Genomic DNA, 20,359 nt, shown 5'->3' with positions numbered 1-20,359 from the left:
AAATAGGGATGCAACCAACTTCAATACTAAAATCCATCAACTACTATTTGATCCACAACAATTGAGCACAATAGGAAGCAACAACAACATACTCAGTTTTAACAGTAGATAAGGCCACTGAATTTTGCTTTTTAGTAGCCCATGACACAAGATATGAACCAAGGAAGTGTGCCATACCTAAGGTGCTCTTCCTATCCACAAGGAAACCTGCATAGTCAGTATCAGCATATCCCACTAGGTTAAAGTTAATACCTTTAGAATATCAAAGACAAAGGTTAGTAGTGCCTTTCGAGTATCTCAATATTCTTTTGACAACTGTCAAGTGGGATTCCTTTGGATTTGCTTGAAATCGAGCACAAATCTCTACACTGAAAACAATATCAGGTTTGCTAGTAGTAAGATACAAAAGTGAACCAATCATACCCCTATACAACTTCTGATCAATAGATGAACCAGGTTCATCTATGTTCAATTTTGTGGCTATTACAATAGGAGTGTCTATTTCCTTTGATTCTTCTATTTTAAACTTCTTATTCAACTCTCTTGCATACTTCTGCTGATGGATCATGATTCCATTTGAGTTTTGTTTAATTTGTAAGCCTAAGAAGAAATTAAGCTCACCAATTATACTCATTTCAAATTCACTCCCATAAGTTTAGCAAATTCCTTACTTAGTTTTTCAATGGTTGCCCCAAAAATTATGTTATCAATATCTATTTGTATTACAAGAAGATTCTTATCTTTTTCCCTCAAGAATATAGTGCTATCAGTTTTATCTCTCTTGTAGCCATATTCAATTAGGAATTTGGATAGTCGTTCATACCATGCTCTAGGAGCCTGCTTGAGTCCATAGAATGCCTTGTCTAGTTTGTATACATGATCCGAACACTCCTTGCTTTCAAATGCTAGAGGTTGTTTGACAAACACTTCTTCTTTTAAGTAGCCATTTAGGAAGGCACTCTTGACGTCCATCTGGTGAAGAGTAAATTCTATGTATGCAACAAAGGCTATGAGGAGTTTTATTGCTTCCAACCTTGCAACTGGAGCAAAGGTCTCATCATAGTTTGTGCCTTCCTCCTGGCTATAACCTTGAACCACCAACCTAGCCTTGTTCCTTGTAACAGTTCCATCTTCATCAAGTTTGTTTTTGAAGAACCATTTAGTGCCAATTACTGATATGTCCTTAGGTCTTTGAACCAGATGCTAAACTTGACTCCTTTCAAACTGATTGAGTTCATCTTGCATTGCATTTACCCAGTCTGTATCCTGTAAAGCCTCAGCAACATTTTTAGGTTCAATAATAGATAGGAAAGCATCAAAATCACACATATTCTTTAATTGAGATCTTGTTTTAATTCAAGAAGTTGGATTAGTAATTATGTTCTCAATGGGAGGAGAACTTTGATACTTGTAAGGTTTCACAACCAACTGGTTTCTGTTTGATGTTTCTCCCATGTTCTGTTGCTGAAGAACAAGCTCATGGACAAGTTTCATTTGGGAATTAGATTCAGTTCTTCTTTGTTCATTTCCCCCTGTCAGGTTGTCCTGGATGGAAGAACCTGTTCCATCACCTTTTCCTTCTTTTGGTGCAGCTTCAGCTTGGGCTGTGACTCCATTTAAACCTTTTACCAACCCAATAGCTTCATCTTCATGCTCTTGTATCTCAGAAAGAATGTTAGTTTCATCAAAAACTACATGTACACTTTCTTCTACACACATAGTTCTTTTGTTGTACACTTTATAAGCTTTGCTATGTGAAGAGTATCCCATGAATACTCCCTCATCACTTATGGGATCAAACTTACCTAGGAAGTCCTTTCCATTGTTGTGCATAAAGCACTTGCATCCAAATGCCCTAAGATGGGATATGTTTGGTTTTCTCCCTTTAAGTAACTCATAGGGAGTCTTCTTTACAAGAGGTCTAGTCATGCCCCTATTAGTGATGTAACATGCAGTGTTTACAGCTTCTGCTCAGAAGCTATGGGGCAGTTTACTAGAAAGAAGCATAGTCCTAGCCATATCTTCAAGTGTCCTATTCTTTCTTTCAACTACTCCATTTTGTTGTGGAGTCCTAGGGGCAGAAAAATTATAATCTATGCCATTCTCATTACAAAATTCAGCAAACTTAGCATTTTTAAATTCAGTTCCATGATCAGACCTAATTGATACAAGTTGATTACCTACTTATTTCTGAGTTTTTTTAACAAAGGAAGTAAATATGTCAAATACTTCATCCTTAGATGTTAAAAACAATGTCCAAGTGAACCTAGAGTAATCATCAACAAGCACCATCACATTATTTTACCACCTCTGCTTAATATTCTCATTGGACCATAGAGATCCATATGAACCAGTTCCATCTACCTGGTCGTGCTTACCATTTTCTCGCTTTTTAAAGAGGATCTTACCTGCTTCCCCCTTGCACAAGCCTCACAAACTTTATCTTCCTTAAACTTGATGTTAGGCAGCCCTATCACTAGGTCCTTGGAGACTAGTTTGTTGAGTTAACTTAGACTGGCATGTCCAAGTCTTTTGTGCCAAAAGAGGGGATCATTATCTAACACACTTAAACAAGTGAGTTCATTTTCTGAAATTGTGAACAGATCTACAATGTATATATTGTTTACTCTTTTTCCTTGCAAAATAATCTTGTCAGTGGTAAGATTTATCACAAAACATTTGGTAGAGGTGAATGCTACCAAGTTACCTCTGTCACGCAGTTGTGATACACTGATTAGGCTATATTTCAAGACATTCTCAATGAAATGTGAGTCTGTCTTACCTACATTTCCAATCCCCATGATCTCACCTTTCTTACCATTTCCAAAGGAGACATTACCTCCTTTTAGGTCCTCAAGTAAAAGGAACTGGTTCTTACTTCCAATCATATGCTTTGAGCAGCCACTATCCATGTACCATATTTGGCTGCTCCCCTTCACTTGGACCTGCAAAAGGAAATCAGGGGTTAGTCTTAGGAGCTGTCACAACCCAAAATCTAACCATGGTCGTGATGGTGCCTATCATGTTACAAGGCAAGCCTACTTTCCAAAATATTACTACTAAATTGATTATAAGAAATAAATAAAATATTTCAACATTTATATTTTTTATAAACTAAATCAACTCTAAATATAATATAGAAAAATATGAAAATGATCCCCAAACATCGGGGCATCACTAAGTCATGAGCATCTAAAATTATAAACTAAGATATATAAACTGTCTAACTATCCAAAATAAGAAATGACAAGAGGAGTAACAAGGTCCTGTGGATACTAGCAACTACCTTGCAATCTCCACAGATAGCTGGCCTGAACTCAACGATCGCTGCGCTCTAACTCACATGGATCTACACATAAAGTGCAGGGTGTAGTATGAGTACAACCGACTCAGTAGTAACAGAAATAACTAAGGAACTGAGCAGTAGTGACGAGCTAAGTAAAACAGTCCAATTATTTATTTTCACAATTTAAAAATAAATAGAAATAAACAGGTAAATTCCATAACTCAGTAAATGCCACATTGAAATTTAACAGATAAATACAGTAATGGCACAAATAAATACAACATCACAGCAGCGTCATTCCATCACTCATCACTCATCGCACTCAACACTCAACACACTCAAAACACTCAACACTCTACGCTCACTGGAGGTGTGTACAGACTCCGGAGGGGCTCCCACAGCCCAAGTGCTAAGCACGGACAACTCACGTGCTATGGTATCAATACCTGGACCCGCACGGTCAACTCACGTGCTCCGCAAACATTTCACGTGCTATGGTATTAATATCCTCACAACCAGGCCCTCGGCCTCACTCAGTCATCTACCTCTCCATCCTCACAATGCACCACCAATAAGGGGACACAACCCACATAAAGTATCATAACATATTAGCAAAATAATGGAGACTGAGTGTGCAATAATTTCTATGACTGAGTACAAATAAATGAGCATGAATGAAGCCTAAACATGATCTCTAACATGAAGGCAGACAAGTTCGACAACAAGTAACTACGTAAACATACATGATGGCCATGAGGCCTCACGGGACGGACCAAGTCTCAATCCCTCGAGGTATACATCCACACACCCATCACCTAGCGTGGGTATCACCACCAAACAATCACATGGTATTAATTTCTCCGGGTTTATACCCTCAAAGCCAAAGTTAAAACTGTTACTTACCTCAACAACATAAAATCCTACTCCGGGATGCCCTCGTCTCTGAACTCGGTCTTCAAAACTCTGAATAAAAACTACAAAATATACCAAAAATCCGAAATCGGCCAAAACCCGGCCCTGGTTCCACGTCTCGAAACTAGTAAAAAAAATAGCAAAATAATAACCCTCATCCTCTCCCGAGTCTAACCATATAAAATTTATCAAAATCGGACTCTGTTTGGTCCCTCAAATCCTTACCTAAAACTCTCCAAAACTCAAGCCATAACTCCCTCAATTTTACTTTGAAATCATAAATCAAATCCCAAAAACAAAGATGGATTCATGAAATATAATCAAAACTGAGTAAAAAGCACTTACCCCAATCCCTATGGTGAAGATCGCCTCTAAAATCGCGCAAATCCGAGCTCCACAACTCAAAATATGACCGAATGAACAAATCCTAGTTTTATATATTTTTCTGCCAGCTATTCTACCTCGTTTCTCATGCCAAACGATCCCGAAACTCGTATTTTATATCTCCATTGGAATCCTTTTGAAATTCTAGTCAAGTTAAGCTTTTGAATCACTCAATTTGACCTTATAATGTATGAGATATGTAGGTTTTAATATTTGCAAATAGTGCAGATTTTTAAATACGCCATCAGTGGCAATTTCGTAATTAATCTGAAAAATCTAGCAACCTAATTCTTAGTAAAATGACCATACAATCCTCATACGATGTCCAAATTTGACGATTCTTTTTGCTACGGGTCCACAATTACGATACGTATCTAATGCTTCAATCAAAAAAAGAAATTGGAGCTCATTTGTTCAATATGATATCATTTATGCTTGAAGAAACAGTGTCGAAACATAAGAAAAATGAGCGCAACACAACGCAAACCTATCCGAAACTCACCTGATACCATCGGGACCTCAACCAATAATTCCAACAAGTCATATATCACTACCCGAACTTAGTCAAACCTCTGGAACACCCAAAACAACACAAAAAAACCAAATCAACCTCAAATCCAAGCCTAAGAACTTTTAAACTTCCAACTTTCGCCAATTCAAGTCTAATTCTACCACGAACCTCCAAATTACATTCTGGACACACTCCTAAGTCTAAAATCACCCAACAAAGCTAATTGAATCATAAAAATCCAAATCCGAATTCGTTTACTCATAAATCAACTTCTTGTTGACTTTTCTAACATAGTTTTCTAACTAAGAGACAAAGCGTTCACTTGTTTCCGCACCTGCGGATTGGGGACCGTAGGTGAGCCGCCGCAGATGTGGAAGATAGGTCGTAGAAGTGGAAAATGGCTAGAAAGGAAGGAACCACAGAAGCAGTTGCGGGACCGCACCTGCGAAGGCACAGGTGCGAAATGTTCATTGCAGATGCGAAAAGTTGGGACTTAAGTGAGGACTGCAGATGCGGTGGTCTTGACCGCAGAAGCAGGAATTGGGCCGCAGGTGCAAAATCCCTGGGCCAGAAAGTATAAATTGTTTCCTTCGCGATTTTTGAGCTATTTTACCATTTCTAAGTGGGCTTTAGAGCTTTTTGGACTATTTTGAAGAAGGATTTCAAGGAGAATTCATTGAGGTAAGGATTTTGGACCAAAAACTCGTTCCTATAGTATTATTTTATGGATTAGAGCTATAATTAATGGAATTAAAGGTTAAAAATTGGGGAAACTAGGGCTTGGTATTGGAGACCTAGACTTGAGGATTTGAGGGACCATTTGTGGTCGGATTTTGGTACTTTTGTTATGTATGAACTCGCGGGGAGATGAGGAATCTATTGATGTGAATTTTATCGAATTTCGAGATGTAGGCCCGGGGGTCGGGTTTTGGTAATTTCAAGATTTAAGTTGTAAATTGATTATTTTTGCTTGGGCTTCATTCCTTTAGCATATTTTGACGTCGTGATTCTGATTTTTGATAGATTCGACGCGAGTGGAGGCCGATTCGAGGGGCAAAGGCGTCGCGGGCTAGAGATTTGACCGGATTGAGGTGAGTAATGATTGTAAATTATGTCCTGAGGGTATCAAACCTCGGATTGCACATCGTTGTGCTATATTGAGGTGACGCACATGCTAGATGACGAGCGTGGGGTCGTGCACTGTTGGGGATTGTGACTTAGTCTGTCCCTGTGATGACCCGGCCAGTCGTCATATGAGTTACCGCTCCGTTTCCCCCATTTTTACTTCTTTGTACTTCGTTATCCATTTTTTATGGTACCGGGTTGGTCGGATCGAGTCCGGAATAATTTTGGTAAGGTTTGAGACACTTAGCCTCTTTTAAGGAAGTTTGAGTTGGAAAAGTCAACCGGATGTTGAATTATATGTTAGAGGGCTCGGATGTGAGTTCTGATGGTTTGGTTAGCTTCGGGAGGTGACTTATGGCTTAAGAGCGTGATCGAAATGGGTTTTGGAGGTTTAGAGTAGATTTAGGCTTGAATTGGCGAAGTTGAGATTTTGGCGATTTCCGGTTGATAGGCGAGATTTTGATATAGGGGTCGGAATGGAATCCCGAGAGTTAGTGTAGCTTCGTCGTTTCATTTGGGATGTGTGTGCAAAATTTCAGGTTATTCGGACATGGTTTGGTTGGTTTTTTTTAATCAAAAGCGGATTTCGGAAGATTTTAGAACTTAGGCTTGAATCCGAGGTGTTTTGGTTGATTTGGTGTTGTTTGAAGTGTTTCGATGATTGGAACAAGTTTGAATAAGGTATTGGGTCATGTTGGTGCTTTTAGTTGAGGTCCCGGGGGCCTCGGGATGATTTCGGGTGGTTAAAGGGAAGGTTTGAGACTTGTGAAATTTTAGAAACTTTGCTGCTTCTGGTGTTTTTGCACCTGCAGTTTGGGGACTGCAAGTGCGGCGCCGCACATGCGGAAGAGGAGCCACATAAGCGGTTTTTGAAGGGATTCGTCTGGAGCCGCAAATGCGGTTGATGGGCAGCATAGCTGCAGGTGCGGAAGATTTACCACAGATGCGGATTTGGGCCTTTTAAGAGATTTCCGCAGAAGCAGATGGATGATCGCAAATGCGGTACCGCAGAAGCGGTTGTGGGACTACAAATGTGAAAAGGACTGGGCAGAATGTATATATTTCTTCCTTCGCGATTTTTGAAGGGTTTAACCATTTTTAAACTCGGAATTGGAAGCTTTGGGCAACTTTGAAGAGATAAATCAAGGAAACTTTATTAAGGTAAGGATTTTGGACCTAAAACACATTTCTATGGTAGTATTTCATGGATCAAGGCTGAAATTAAAGGAATTAACGGGCTAAAAATGGAGGATTAGGACTTGAGTTTAAGAGGCTTTAAATTGAGGATTTGAGGGGTCATTTGGACTCCGATTTTAGTGTTCTTGATATGTATGAACTCGTGGGGAGATGAGGAATCTATTGATGTAAAAATTTCTGATTTTCGAGACGTGGGCTCGGGGGTCGGGTTTTGGTAATTTCGGGATTTGTGCCATTTATTGATTGTTTTTGTTTGGGCTTCGTTCCCTTGACATATTTTGATGTCCTCGTTCTGATTTTGGATAGATTCGATGCGCGTAGAGGCCAATTCGAGGGGCAAAGTCATTGCGGAGTAGTATTTTCACCGGTTTAAGGTAAGTAACTATTGTAAATCTAGAACTGAGGGTACAAACCCCGGTATTTGACTTGCTTTTGATAAATGCGGTGACGCACATGCTAGGTGACGAGCGTGTGGGCGTACACCGATAGGGATTTTGACTTGGTCCATCCCGTAGCGAATATTAAGCCGCATAATTGATTTGGAAATCTTATATTATTTTGTATTTCTGTCATTTATACTGTATTATGGGCTGTATGCCATGTTTGGGGCCTTGTGCCGACCTGTAGAAACCCTTAGGGGAATTTTGACTGTTTTTCATCACTTTACTTGCTAGAAGTATATCCTCAGTCTGGTTTTACCTGTTTAAAGGATTAAAACGAATTTTATCACTCTACTCCTAATAGTGATAACTATTTGGGTAGAGTTCCCTAATTTCTATGGTTGTGCCAGAGAGGCTGTGAGGTTAATGACTGAGAGAGGTCGAGAGCCTAATGGTGAGGACGCTTGGGCTGTAGGACCCCTCGGAGTCTGTACATCCCTAGTGAACGTAGTCAACTATAAATTACCGATCGGGCTGCACGCCGCTGCGGTTACTATGATTTCTATTATTATGAGATACTAATGAGCCGAGTGCTGAGAGTTAGTACTATGTGACGAGAGTCGAGTCATGAGTGACTGAGAGGCTGCCTGAGGGGCCATATTCTGAGTGAATCCTTGCCCGAGAGGCCTTGTTATGATGTTTTCACTGATTTCACTCTTCTTTTAAATAAGCCTCTGTTTGATATACCGCTAAGTATTTGATCCCAAATGTTTAAACTGGAAATGTGATTTTATAACGAAAACTGATTTTAAACTGTAAAGATGACATGTTATTCTTTCGATTATTCTGTTATGTATTTTTTGAACTGCTCGTCACTACTTTCAATCCTTATTTACTCTAGTTACTTACTGAGTTGGCGTACTCACGTTACTCCCTGCACCTTGTGTGCAAATCTAGGTGCCCGAGCGGCCGAGTGAGGGCTTTCAGCTATTTCAGTATTTGATGGAGACTTCGAGGTAGCTGCATGGCGTCCGCAGCCCTGTTCTCTCCCTCCTATCTAATTATTTTTTCGCATTTCCTAGAACTATTGATGTATTAGGTATTCAGATTTGTATCAGAGGCTCTAAACTCGTGACACCAGATTTGTTGGGGCTGTGTAGTTATTGTTATTTTGACCTCCCGCATATTTCTGCTATTTTAACGCTTATAATGACTTCAGTATTTAAAATTTGTGTTAGAAAAATGGCTAAATGTTAAAGGAAAATGGGTCATGGTTAGTTGATTGGTTGGCTTGCCTAGTAATGTGATAGGCACCATCACGACCGATATTTGGGGTCGTGACAGTCCCGAATGACTATTTTACCGCGTATTTGACTGAAATCTATTTGCTATCATCTTGTTTTGGGCTTCATGCCAACTATTTGAACCCTTAGGGGATTTTTATTGATATTTTCTCACTGTTCTGACTTTATACTTGAACTCAGTCATGCTATATTCCACTATTTTAATAACTCAGCCATGTTTACTCTATTTTAACACTTAAATGATCTTTTAAATGATATTTTGAGCTGAGAATCATGTTTTGTTATTGCTCGAGTGGCTTGTAAGGATTTGACTGAGTAAGGCCGAGGGCCTATTTGTGAAGAAACACTGATTGTGATTATGAGGCCGAAAGCCTGAGATATATACGCTACGAGGTGGCTTATTGATATGAGGCTGAGGGCCTAGTGATGATGCCACGAGATGGCTTAATATTGAGGTTGGGCCGTAAGGGGACCCTCTAGGAGTCTGCACACCCCCAATGAGCGCGGGTACCCATTGTGATGTGAGATATAGCCCGAGGGGCTAGTATTGTTGATATTGTACCCGATGGACAATCCGTTATATGCTTATCTGTCTTTCTTGTCAGTCATTTACCTGTTTAATTGTTGAATAGGCATTTCATGAAGTTTAAACTGACTTATATGATTTTACATATCTTTACTGAATCACCATTCTTACCTGTTTTACTACTTCATTATAGCCTGTAATGTGCCTTACGTGTTTTCATATCTCTCAGTTGTTTATTTATAATTATTACCCACTGAGTTGGAGTACTCACTTTACTCCCTGCACTCTGTATGTAGATTCAGGCGCTGCTGATCCTGCTTGCGAGGGTTGAGAGCTCCCGGCAGATTTTGGAGTTCACGAGATAGTTGTTCAGCGTCCATAACCCTGTGTTTCCCCCTTTATCTCATTTCCTTTCTCTGATGAGTGACTCTATAGTAGCTTTATAGACCTTTCTTGTATTTATCTAGATTTGGTAGTTGCTCATGACTAGTGACACCCCAGTATCGGGCCGTGTTGGGTTTATCTTCCGCAACTGTACTGTTAACTATTCACTTTTGGATTAATTATCATGTTTTAGACCTAATTTTTAATGTTTGATTGCTTTAAAACTGAAATGGGGAGTGTCGGCTGGTCTTGTCTTCACGAGAGGCGCTATCACGACCGGGTATGGGTTTGGGGTCGTGACAATCATGAATAAAAGAGTGGTTCGCTCTGGCCAGTATGGCACCGGGTGCCAGCCACGCCTCCCAAGGTTGGGACGTGACAAATTGGTATCACAGCGGGTCGTGTCCTAGGGAGTTTACAAAGTCGTTCCTAGTAGAGTCTCACTTATGGTTGTGTTGCGCGCCACATTTATAATTGAAAGGCTATAGGACATTTAGGAAATGTTACCCATCATTTGTTTCCAGATCGTGCCATAGAGCTGAGTCAGAAAAAGTTGGTATAAAGCTTTCGCCATATTCTATGTGCACCAGAGGTGCAGGTATTACAGTAGAGCTTTAAGGCGTCATGTGGAAGTAAGGTTATGAAAGAAACAGAAGATACGATGTGAGATTGAAAAGCAAGTAAGGTACATGTGAAGAAGATTCAAGATACTCAAGTACAAAAAGTTGTGAATAGTCGAGACTTCGCAAATAGTTTGGGTTTTAAGTTTAATCTACAGAGGAGACCCTAGTGAAAATTTTGCATATCTCCAAGAGTTAACATTCGAGGACGAATGTTCTAAAGGGGGGAAGGATGTTACATCCCGTACTTTAACGTTACGATTCATCGAAGTAATAACATATGAGTTAGAAGGAATTAAGGTTATACATGAAGATAAGGATATAAGACCCTGTAAGTTTGAAAAATTTCGGAACTACTATATATTGACTTGATATGTATTTTCATTGAAGCAAACCATTTCCGGTAAAAGTTGATAAATACGATTTTATATGGTTGTGATAAGTTTTTAAATTAAATACATGACATATGGGAGTTTATAAATGATTTTTTATTTATTTTAAGAGTAGATAGTATTTTATCATAAGAAAAGTTATCATTTTTTCATTTTGAGAATTTATAGTACAAAAAAAAATTCTTTATTGTGAAGATATAAATTATTTTCTCACAAGAAAAGAAGGTTATCCTTTTTACCATTTTAAGAATTAAGCGTACGAAAATTTGTACTCTTTATATGAAATTAGAAAATTTTGAAGTTGAGAAAATATATATATATATATATGTATTAATTATATATGGTGCCATATGACCATGATAGTAAAGTACCTGATAGTAGGATATATAAAGTGTGGTAAAAGTGAGGAGTATTTTAAGTAATTTAAGATAATTCTTAATTATGTGCATAACTGAGTAATTAGCTATTTTAGTGGAAGATTAACTAAGTAATTAAATATACTTGGATAGGCTTGATAAGCTTCATAACGTGGCAGCCCTCTTTATTCATTTAGTGACTCATGAGTTAAATTGAGAGGTGGTATCATATACTAAGTCTTGAAGCAAGCAGTAAATCACTAGGGGCAATCTAGAGACCTTTATCATGAGAGGAAAAATTAATGAGAGTAAAAAGCATTTCTATATTGGTTAGTGTAGAAAGTGGTGCTGGTAACTACTAAAATGCTTATGCGCTATCTTGCCTATTTTGGCGGCCATAAAGGCACTCAAATGCGGAATGCGGATCAGCAAGTACTGGAGGTAAGCTAAATGCTCGGATTACTGTTTGAAACTCTTTTACTTCTTAAAATTTCAAGGGTAGGTAGTTAGGAACTTGTACTTTCCTTTGAGGCTTAAATTCTACATAATTTCAGCTATATAGACAACTTATTGCATGTCACGAGTGCATTTTCTAATCACAAGTAAGAAGAATATATGTGAATATGCAACATTATGCTTTCCTTATCAAACACAAAAGAAACATGTCATGTTCTGGCAGTGTTAGTAATGTTAACGTCAGTTATTGAATGAAATTTCCAAATAGAGTGGATAGATATAGAGAATTTGTACGACTAACCCCAACTAGTTTGGGTCTATTGATTGATTGATTTTTGGAGATATGAATGCATGGAAAAGAAATGAAGTATCATATTCACATAAAAAACGGAACTTAAGATAGGATTAAACCTAAGAAAATGATGTAAGTTTCAGAAACTTCACTATCTATCTTATAATAAACTTCACAGATTTTTTTCCAATATAGTCTTTATATATATATATATATATATATATATATATATATATAATGAATTTGATAATAGTTTCCTTAATTAAAATTTTGTAGAGGGGTCGATGTGTATGTGAAACTGTCAGTATTTTAAAGACTTTCACATCCATTTGAATTAAATAATTTCCAAGAGGCTCTTTTCATGTCTAGCAGTCTAAATCACGAGGACAGGATATTATACATAATACTTCTATATACATATGGAAAGTAAGATTTTGAAGCCATTGGAATGATTGAAATGGACAGCCATGCACACAGAGAAGAGGGGCGAAGAGAGCCACAAGAAGCTCAAGAAAATCGGCAAAGATTTCGAAAACTCCTATTTTGCAGCGTACGCTTTCTCGACACGAAAATTATCATATTCCATTCATCAACAATCAAAATCTCTATGCAACGCTGGCCAATCAATTACCGACAATACTTCTATGTATCAACTGCGATCAATTTATTATATCTCTGTTACAATGGTGCATTTAACGGTGTGATTCCGGCAATTTTTGATATCTGGAATTCACAATTGATTAAACGGTGTGGCCGATCAATTCCGGCAATTATTACATCAGTTTCACAATGTCTATCATCCATACTAAAAATTGATTAAATGTACATGAGCTTTTTCCTTGGATATAAATGGTGCGTCATTCTTTCGATACTTGAACTGCATTTGTTCCTTTTAGAAAAAAATGCATTTTTTTCTTTTTCGTGCGATAGTATTGCAATTAGGTTTGTCAATGTTTATTGGTACCTACGTGAGAGATAACTTATGAGTTTGTAAAACTCGTATCGACTGTTAGTGAATATAGGGAAACATTAAGATGTAGTAATTGCATTCATTTGAATTCAGCATGGGAGAATTTATTCTTTTCTATCCAATAGATATATCCATTAATAGTGTATTAATGTTTGGAGAAATAGTATAGTCCAAAGCCTAAGAAAAGACAATTGGACTATATGAGTTCAGATTAAGTGCATAATTTGTTACTCCATATGTTAAGGCTAGTCCTTCCTTCTTTTGGCATGATCCAGGCAACGATATGTAAACGTAATGTTATGTCATAAGTGTTTCTACTCTTAGAAGTTAAGGATGTCTATGTTATTTATTCTTGTAAAATGATATTAATAAGAGGTATAATGGTCTTTTGATGTTCCGAGAAGTTTTATTAACATAATTCTTATGCATTGCACTCGTTTGCATGTGAATTTACCCATGACTCAGATGGCATTATATACGTATATATATATGTATATATATATATATATGATATTACTCAAAGGCAAAATGGTCTTATGAAGCTCCGAAAGATTTTATTAACGTACTTTTTATGCATTGCATTCATGTGCATTGAACCATGACCAGATGGTGTTATATACACGTATATATGTATATATATATATATATATATATATATATATATATATATATGATATGGGAAAAAGTTATGGCGTTATATACGTACCACCACCTGATCAGCTGATATACGATGATGATGTTGCCCACAGTGGCTAAAATTATATGATGGGATGCCCTCAGAGGCTTGATGATGTTATGTACGTACAGACCTATGCATTACATGACATTTATATGCATATGCATGACCTTATAAACATTTCATGATTTACATAGTCATCCATATTTACAAACTTATTCAAACTTACAGGTTGAGTCATTTACTCTATATTTCTTTCATGTCTTTTATGTATTTATTTGTGTGCCTTACATACTCGGTACATTATTTGTACTGACGTTCCTTTTGCCTAGGGACACTAAATTCATGCCTGCAAGTATAAACAATCAGTTTGACGAGCCCTCATAGTAGACGAGATTGGCATTCAGCGAATGATCGGTAAGACACCACCTCATTTAGAGTACAGCCGAGTCTATGAGTTATCGTGTCATAGTTTCACTACAGACTTATGGGTAGGCCGGTACCATATCCTATATTATGTCAAATAATCTTAGAGGCTTTGTAGATAGAGGTTCATTTTGTACAATAGGTCAAAGGCCTTGACGACCCATATGTATTCAGGTTTTAAGTAAACTGATTCAGTGATACAGTGTTGCTCACTTATAGTTATATATTATGATTTGTGGCCATGTGGGCCCATGATAGATACAAAAAGGAATAAGTCCATCTAACTTGGCCTTTGTATGTTCTAGTTTTGGTCGAATGATCATGAATAAAAGAGTGGTTCACTCGGGCCAGTACGACACCGGGTGCCAGCCACGCCTCCCAAGGTTGGGGCGTGACACATGGTTCAGGCACAGGATGTTCCAGCACCCGCTCAGCCAGTTAGGGGTAGGCGTCAGGCAGCTAGAGATGGAGGTAGAGGTGTTAGAGGTGGAGGTCAGACCGCTAGTGGTGGAGGCCAGCCAGCAGGAGGCTGTCCCAGGGTGTAGTTCAGAGTGGTGGGGCCCGACCCTGTTGTTATGCTTTCCCAACCAGGCTTGAGGCTGAGGCATCCGATGTTGTTATCACAGGTATGGTTTTAGTTTGTAGTGGAGATGCATCAGATCTATTTGATCCAGGGTCTACATATTCATATGTGTCATCTTATTTTGCCTCGTATTTGGTCGTGCCTCGTGATTCTTTGAGTGCTCATGTATATGTGTCCACATCGGAGGGTGATTCTATTATTATAGATCGTGTCTATCACTCATGGGTGGTTATTATTGGGGGTCTTGATACCCGTGCAAATCTCCTACTTCTGGATATGGTTGACTTTGATTTTATTTTGGGGATGGATTGGTTATCACCTTACCACGTTATTTTAGACTGTCATGCCAAGACCGTGACCTTAGCCTTGTCGGGGTTGCCTCGATTGGAGTGGAGAGGGACTCCTGGTTATTCTATTAGTAGGGTTATTTCTTATATGAAGGCTCGGTGTATGGTCGATAAGGGGTGTTCGGCTTACTTGGCATATGTTCGTGATTCTAGTGCTGAGGTTCCTTCTATGGATTTCATGCCACTTGTTCGAGAGTTTCTAGAGGTTTTTCCTGCAGACCTGGCGGGGATGCCACCTTTTGCATTGATTTGGCTTTGGGCACTCAGCCCATTTCTATCCCGCCATATCGTATGGCCCCACCAGAGTTGAAAGAATTGAAGGAGGATTTGCAAGACTTTCTTGATAAAGGCTTTATTAGACCTAGTGTCTCGTACTGGGGTGCACCGACGTTGTTTGTTAAGAAGAATGATAGATCAATGAGGATGTGTATAGATTACCGACAGTTGAACAAAGTCACCATCAAGAATAAGTATCCACTACCGAGGATTGAGGATTTGTTTGATCAGCTTTAGGGTGCCAAAGTGTTTTCGAAGATTGTTTTGAGATCTGGCTACCATCAGTTGAGGATTAGGGCATCCGATGTCCCTAAGACAGCTTTTCGCACTCTGTATGGGTATTATGAGTTCTTAGTGATGTCATTTGGGTTGACAAATGCCCCAATAGCTTTTATGGATTTGATGAATCGAGTGTTCAAGCCCTATCTGGATTCCTTTGTGATTGTATTCATTGATGATATTTTGATATACTCCCGCAGCCGAGAGGATCATGAGCAGCATCTTCGAGTCGTTCTTCAGACTCTGAGAGATAACCAGTTATATGCTAAGTTTTCAAAATGTGAGTTTTGGTTGAGTTCAGTGGCGTATTTAGGTCACATCGTATAAGAAAAGGGTATTCAAGTAGATCCAAAGAAGATAGAGGAAGTCAAGGGCTGGCCTAGACCCACATCAGCTACAAAGATCTGGAGTTTCTTGGGTTTGGCGGGTTATTACCATCGGTTTGTGGAGAGGTTTTCATCTATAGCAGCCCCGCTAACCATGTTGACCCAAAAGGGTGCCCAGTTCAGGTGGTCGGACGAGTGTGAGGCGAGCTTTCAGAAGCTCAAGACAACTTTGATTATGGCGCCGGTGTTGGTTTTGCACACAGGTTCAGGGCCATATACAATATATTATGATGCATCTCGTATTGCACCGATGCAGAATGGCAAGGTTATTGCATATGCTTCGTGGCAGTTGAAGATTCACGCGAATAATTATCCAGTTCATGATTTGGAGCTAGTAGCCATTGTTAATGCGCTGAAGATTTAGAGGCATTATTTATATGGCATGTCATGTGAGGTGTTCACAAATCACAAGAGTCTACAGTATTTCTTCAAGTAGAAGGAGCTAAATTTGAGGCAGAGGAGGTAGTTGGAGCTATTGAAAGACTATGATATCACCATCTTGTACCATCCGGTGAAGGCCAATGTAGTGGCCGATGCTTTGAGTAGGAAGTCGTTTAGTATGGGTAGCCTTGCGTATATTCCGGTCGGTAAGAGACCGCATGCTTTAGATGTTCAGGCTTTGGTCAATCAGTTCGTAAGGTTGGATTTTTCTGAGCCCAGTCATATTCTAGCTTGCACAGTCGCTCGTTCTTCATTATTTGAGCGTATCAGGGATCAACAGTATGATGATCCTCATTTGCTTGTCCTTAGGGACAAAGTGCGGCATGGAGGTGCCACAGGTTACAGTTGGAGATGACGGAGTCTTGAGGATGCAGGGTCGAGTTTGTATGCCTAATGTGGATGGGCTTTGTGAGTTGATTCTAGAGGAGGCCCATAGTTCCCGGTATTTTATCTATCCGGGCACCGCTAAGATGTATCAGGACTTGTGGCAGTATTATTGGTGGAGGAGGATAAAGAAGTATATTGTTGCATATGTAGCTCGGTGTTTGAATTGTCAGCAGGTAAAGTACGAGCATCAGTGACCTGGTGAGTCGCTTTAGAAGATTGAGATTCCTGAGTAGAAGTGGGAGCGTATCACTATGGACTTCGTTATTGGACTCCACAGACTTAGAGGAAGTTCGACACGGTATGGGTTATTGTGGATAGGCTGACTAAGTCAGTGCATTTCATTCTTGTGGCAGTTTTCTATTCTTCGGAGCAGTTGGCAGAGATCTATAACCGTGAGATTATTCATCTTCATAGAGTGCTCTTGTCTATCATTTCTGATCGAGGTACGTAGTTTACCTCGCATTTCTGGAGGGCAGTACAACGTGAGTTAGGTAAGCTGTGAACACCTAATTTTTGCACTATTTTAACACCTCCTAAAATTATTAGTGTTTTATTATTTTAATTATTTTGCACAATTTTTGTGACTTTAATTGCATATTTCCTATCATAAAATACTAAAAAAATAGTTCTTTCTTCATTTGTGCATTTTAAGAATTAACTAGCTGTTCAGTTGGTGAATTAATCTAGTTAATTGATCATTAGAATAAGTTATTTAATTAATTTATTTGTGTAAAATTAGTTTAATAAGTAGGATTAAGGAAGAAATTTGGCCAAATTTGAAAGAAAAAGTGTCCAAGAGTGCAAGATAAAGGGCTGCCATTGAAAGGGTCTGAAACTACGTAGTTTTGCCTCAAAACTACGTCGTTTCACTAAATGAAACAAGATCAAATCATACCCATCCATTCCATCTTGATCCAATGGATCTCATTCACTCTTGGCTTAGGTATTTAAAGCCTCAAAAATCTGAAAATTGTCCTCATTTTCACCCATAATTCTTTTCTCCTTCTTCTCTCTTCTCTCTCTCTTCACTCTCTCTACGCCGCCCCAGCTCCGCCCACCGTCGCCGGCCGGAAATCGCCGCCGCCGGCGGACCACCTCTAAACACCTCCAAATTCACACCATGTAATCTCCACAACTTCCTCTTTCCATATCTCCAAACCAAATCCTTCAAAAATCCCTCAAACTTCTTGAATCTTAGATCTAGGAAATCTGTAACATAGCTTTAAAAGGCCATATCTGCAGATTTAAAGTCCAAAAGCATATGGGCTTTTGGATTTTGTCTTGGACATGAGCCCATTTTACTCCATCAACCCAATAGTGGGCTGCCTCATTCAATGTCAAGAAAAGCCCACATCATACTAGTTATAAGCAATGTCAATTGATAATTTTCTCTCATTAGTTAAGTTATAGATTATTATTCAAATCTTTTATTTATTTTTTTTTTAAAATAAATAAAAACGGACATAAGAAAAGCATAAAAATCAAATAAACCACAGTTTATCCAAGTTTAATTCAAGCCAAATGTAGTCAATAAAGCGACCGTGCTAGAACCACGGGACTCAGGGAATGCCTTACACCTTCTCCCCGGTCAACAGAATTCCTTACCCGGACTTTGTTTTCGCAGACCAATAATAATAGAGTCAAACCTTCCTTTGAATAGGGATTCGAATAAAAGGTGACTTGGAACACCAGTAAAAATCAATTCCAAGTGGCGACTCTGTAAATAAAATAATCCCTACTTCAAATTTGTCACTTTAATTGGAAAAGCTCTTTAACCCACAATCCGTTACATTTTGCACACATATTTCTTGGAGGGAGAAAAGGGGTGTGACATAAGCTGTTGAGTTGAGTACAACATTTCATCCTCAGACGGAAGGACAATCCGAGCGTACTATTCAGATTTTTGAGGATATGCTCAGGGCATGTTTTATTGACTTTGGAGTTTCTTGGGATCAGTTCTTGCCGTTAGCAGAGTTTGCCTACAACAACAGCTATCAGTCGAGCATCCAGATGGCTCCCTATGAGGCATTATATGGTAGACGGTGTCGATCGCCGGACAGAAGGTTTGAGCTAGGAAAGGCTCGGTTGTTGGGTCCGGATTTGGTTCAGGATGCCTCGGAAAAGGTTAAGATCATTCAGGATAGGCTTCGTAAAGCTCAGTCCAGGCAGAAGAGTTACACCGACCATAAGGTTCGTGATGTGGCATTCATGGTCGAAGAGCGAGTATTGCTTCGGGTGTCGCCCATGAAGGGCATGGCGATATTTGGGAAGAAGTGAAAGTTAAGCCCTAGGTTCATCGGACCTTTTGAGATCCTTGATTGAGTGGGAGAGGTGGCTTATAGACTTGTGTTGCCATCGATTTTATTAGCTGTGCATCCAGTGTTTTATGTGTCCATGCTTCAGAAGTATCACGGCGATCCATCGCACGTGTTAGACTTTAGCACTATCCAGTTGGACAAAGACTTGACCAATGAGGAAGAGCCGGTAGCTATTCTAGACCGGCAAGTTCTTCAGTTGAGATCAAAAAATTTCCCTTCAGTTCGTGTGCAGTGGAGAGGTCAGCCTGTTGAGGTAGCGACCTAGGAGTTCGAGTACGATATGCGGAGCAGATATCCCTATCTTTTCACCGATTCAGGTACTTTTCTATGTCCGTTTGAGGATGAACGGTTGTTTTAGAGGTGGAGAATTTGATGACCCAAAGGGTCATCTTGTATTTTAGAATTCGAATTCGGGTTTCGAGGCCTTGAAAACCTTATTTTCTTTTTTCTCGATTTGCGGGTCATCTCGTTACCGGAAAGCTTTTATGTGAAATTTAAGAAAAATATTGAATCTAGCCTTTAAAATTGATTAAAGTTGGCTTCGGTCAACACTTTTGGTGAACGAACCCGGACCCATGATTTGACGGTCCCGTATGGTCCGTAGTAAAATATGGGACTTGGGCGTATGCTCGGAATTGAATTCCGAGGTCCCTAGCCCGAGAAAAGAATTTTTAAAGAAAATTGTTTGCTGGAAAATATAAGGACTTTTGGAAATGAAATGGTGTGTGATCTTGATGGTATCAGGCCCGCATTTTGGTTCCGAAGTCCGGTACAAGTTTAATATAATATTTAAGTTGTATCTGTGAAATTTGGTAAGAATCGGAATTGATTTGATATAAATCGGACCCTTAGTTGAGAAAATAGAAATTTTGAACCATCTTATAAATTTCATGAGTTTTGGTAGTAAATTCGTTGTTTAAGATATTATTTTGGCGATTTGATCGCACGAGCAAGTCTGTAGGATGTTTTTAGACTCGTGTGCATGTTTGGTTTGGAGACCTGAGGGCTCGGGTGAGTTTTGGATAGGCCACAGAGTGTTTTTGGACTAAGAAAAAATTGGCTGTTGCATCTGGTATTGTTGCAGGCTCTGATCTCGCAATTGTAAGGTCATGCTTCTCAATTGCGAGCCTAACAGGCTTGGCAAT

The sequence above is a fragment of the Nicotiana sylvestris genome, chromosome 6, assembly GCF_000393655.2.
Source record: "Nicotiana sylvestris chromosome 6, ASM39365v2, whole genome shotgun sequence".
In the NCBI taxonomy this organism is placed as follows: domain Eukaryota; kingdom Viridiplantae; phylum Streptophyta; class Magnoliopsida; order Solanales; family Solanaceae; genus Nicotiana; species Nicotiana sylvestris.
The sequence above is the reverse complement of the archived record's forward strand: the minus strand, read 5'-3'. Positions refer to the sequence as shown.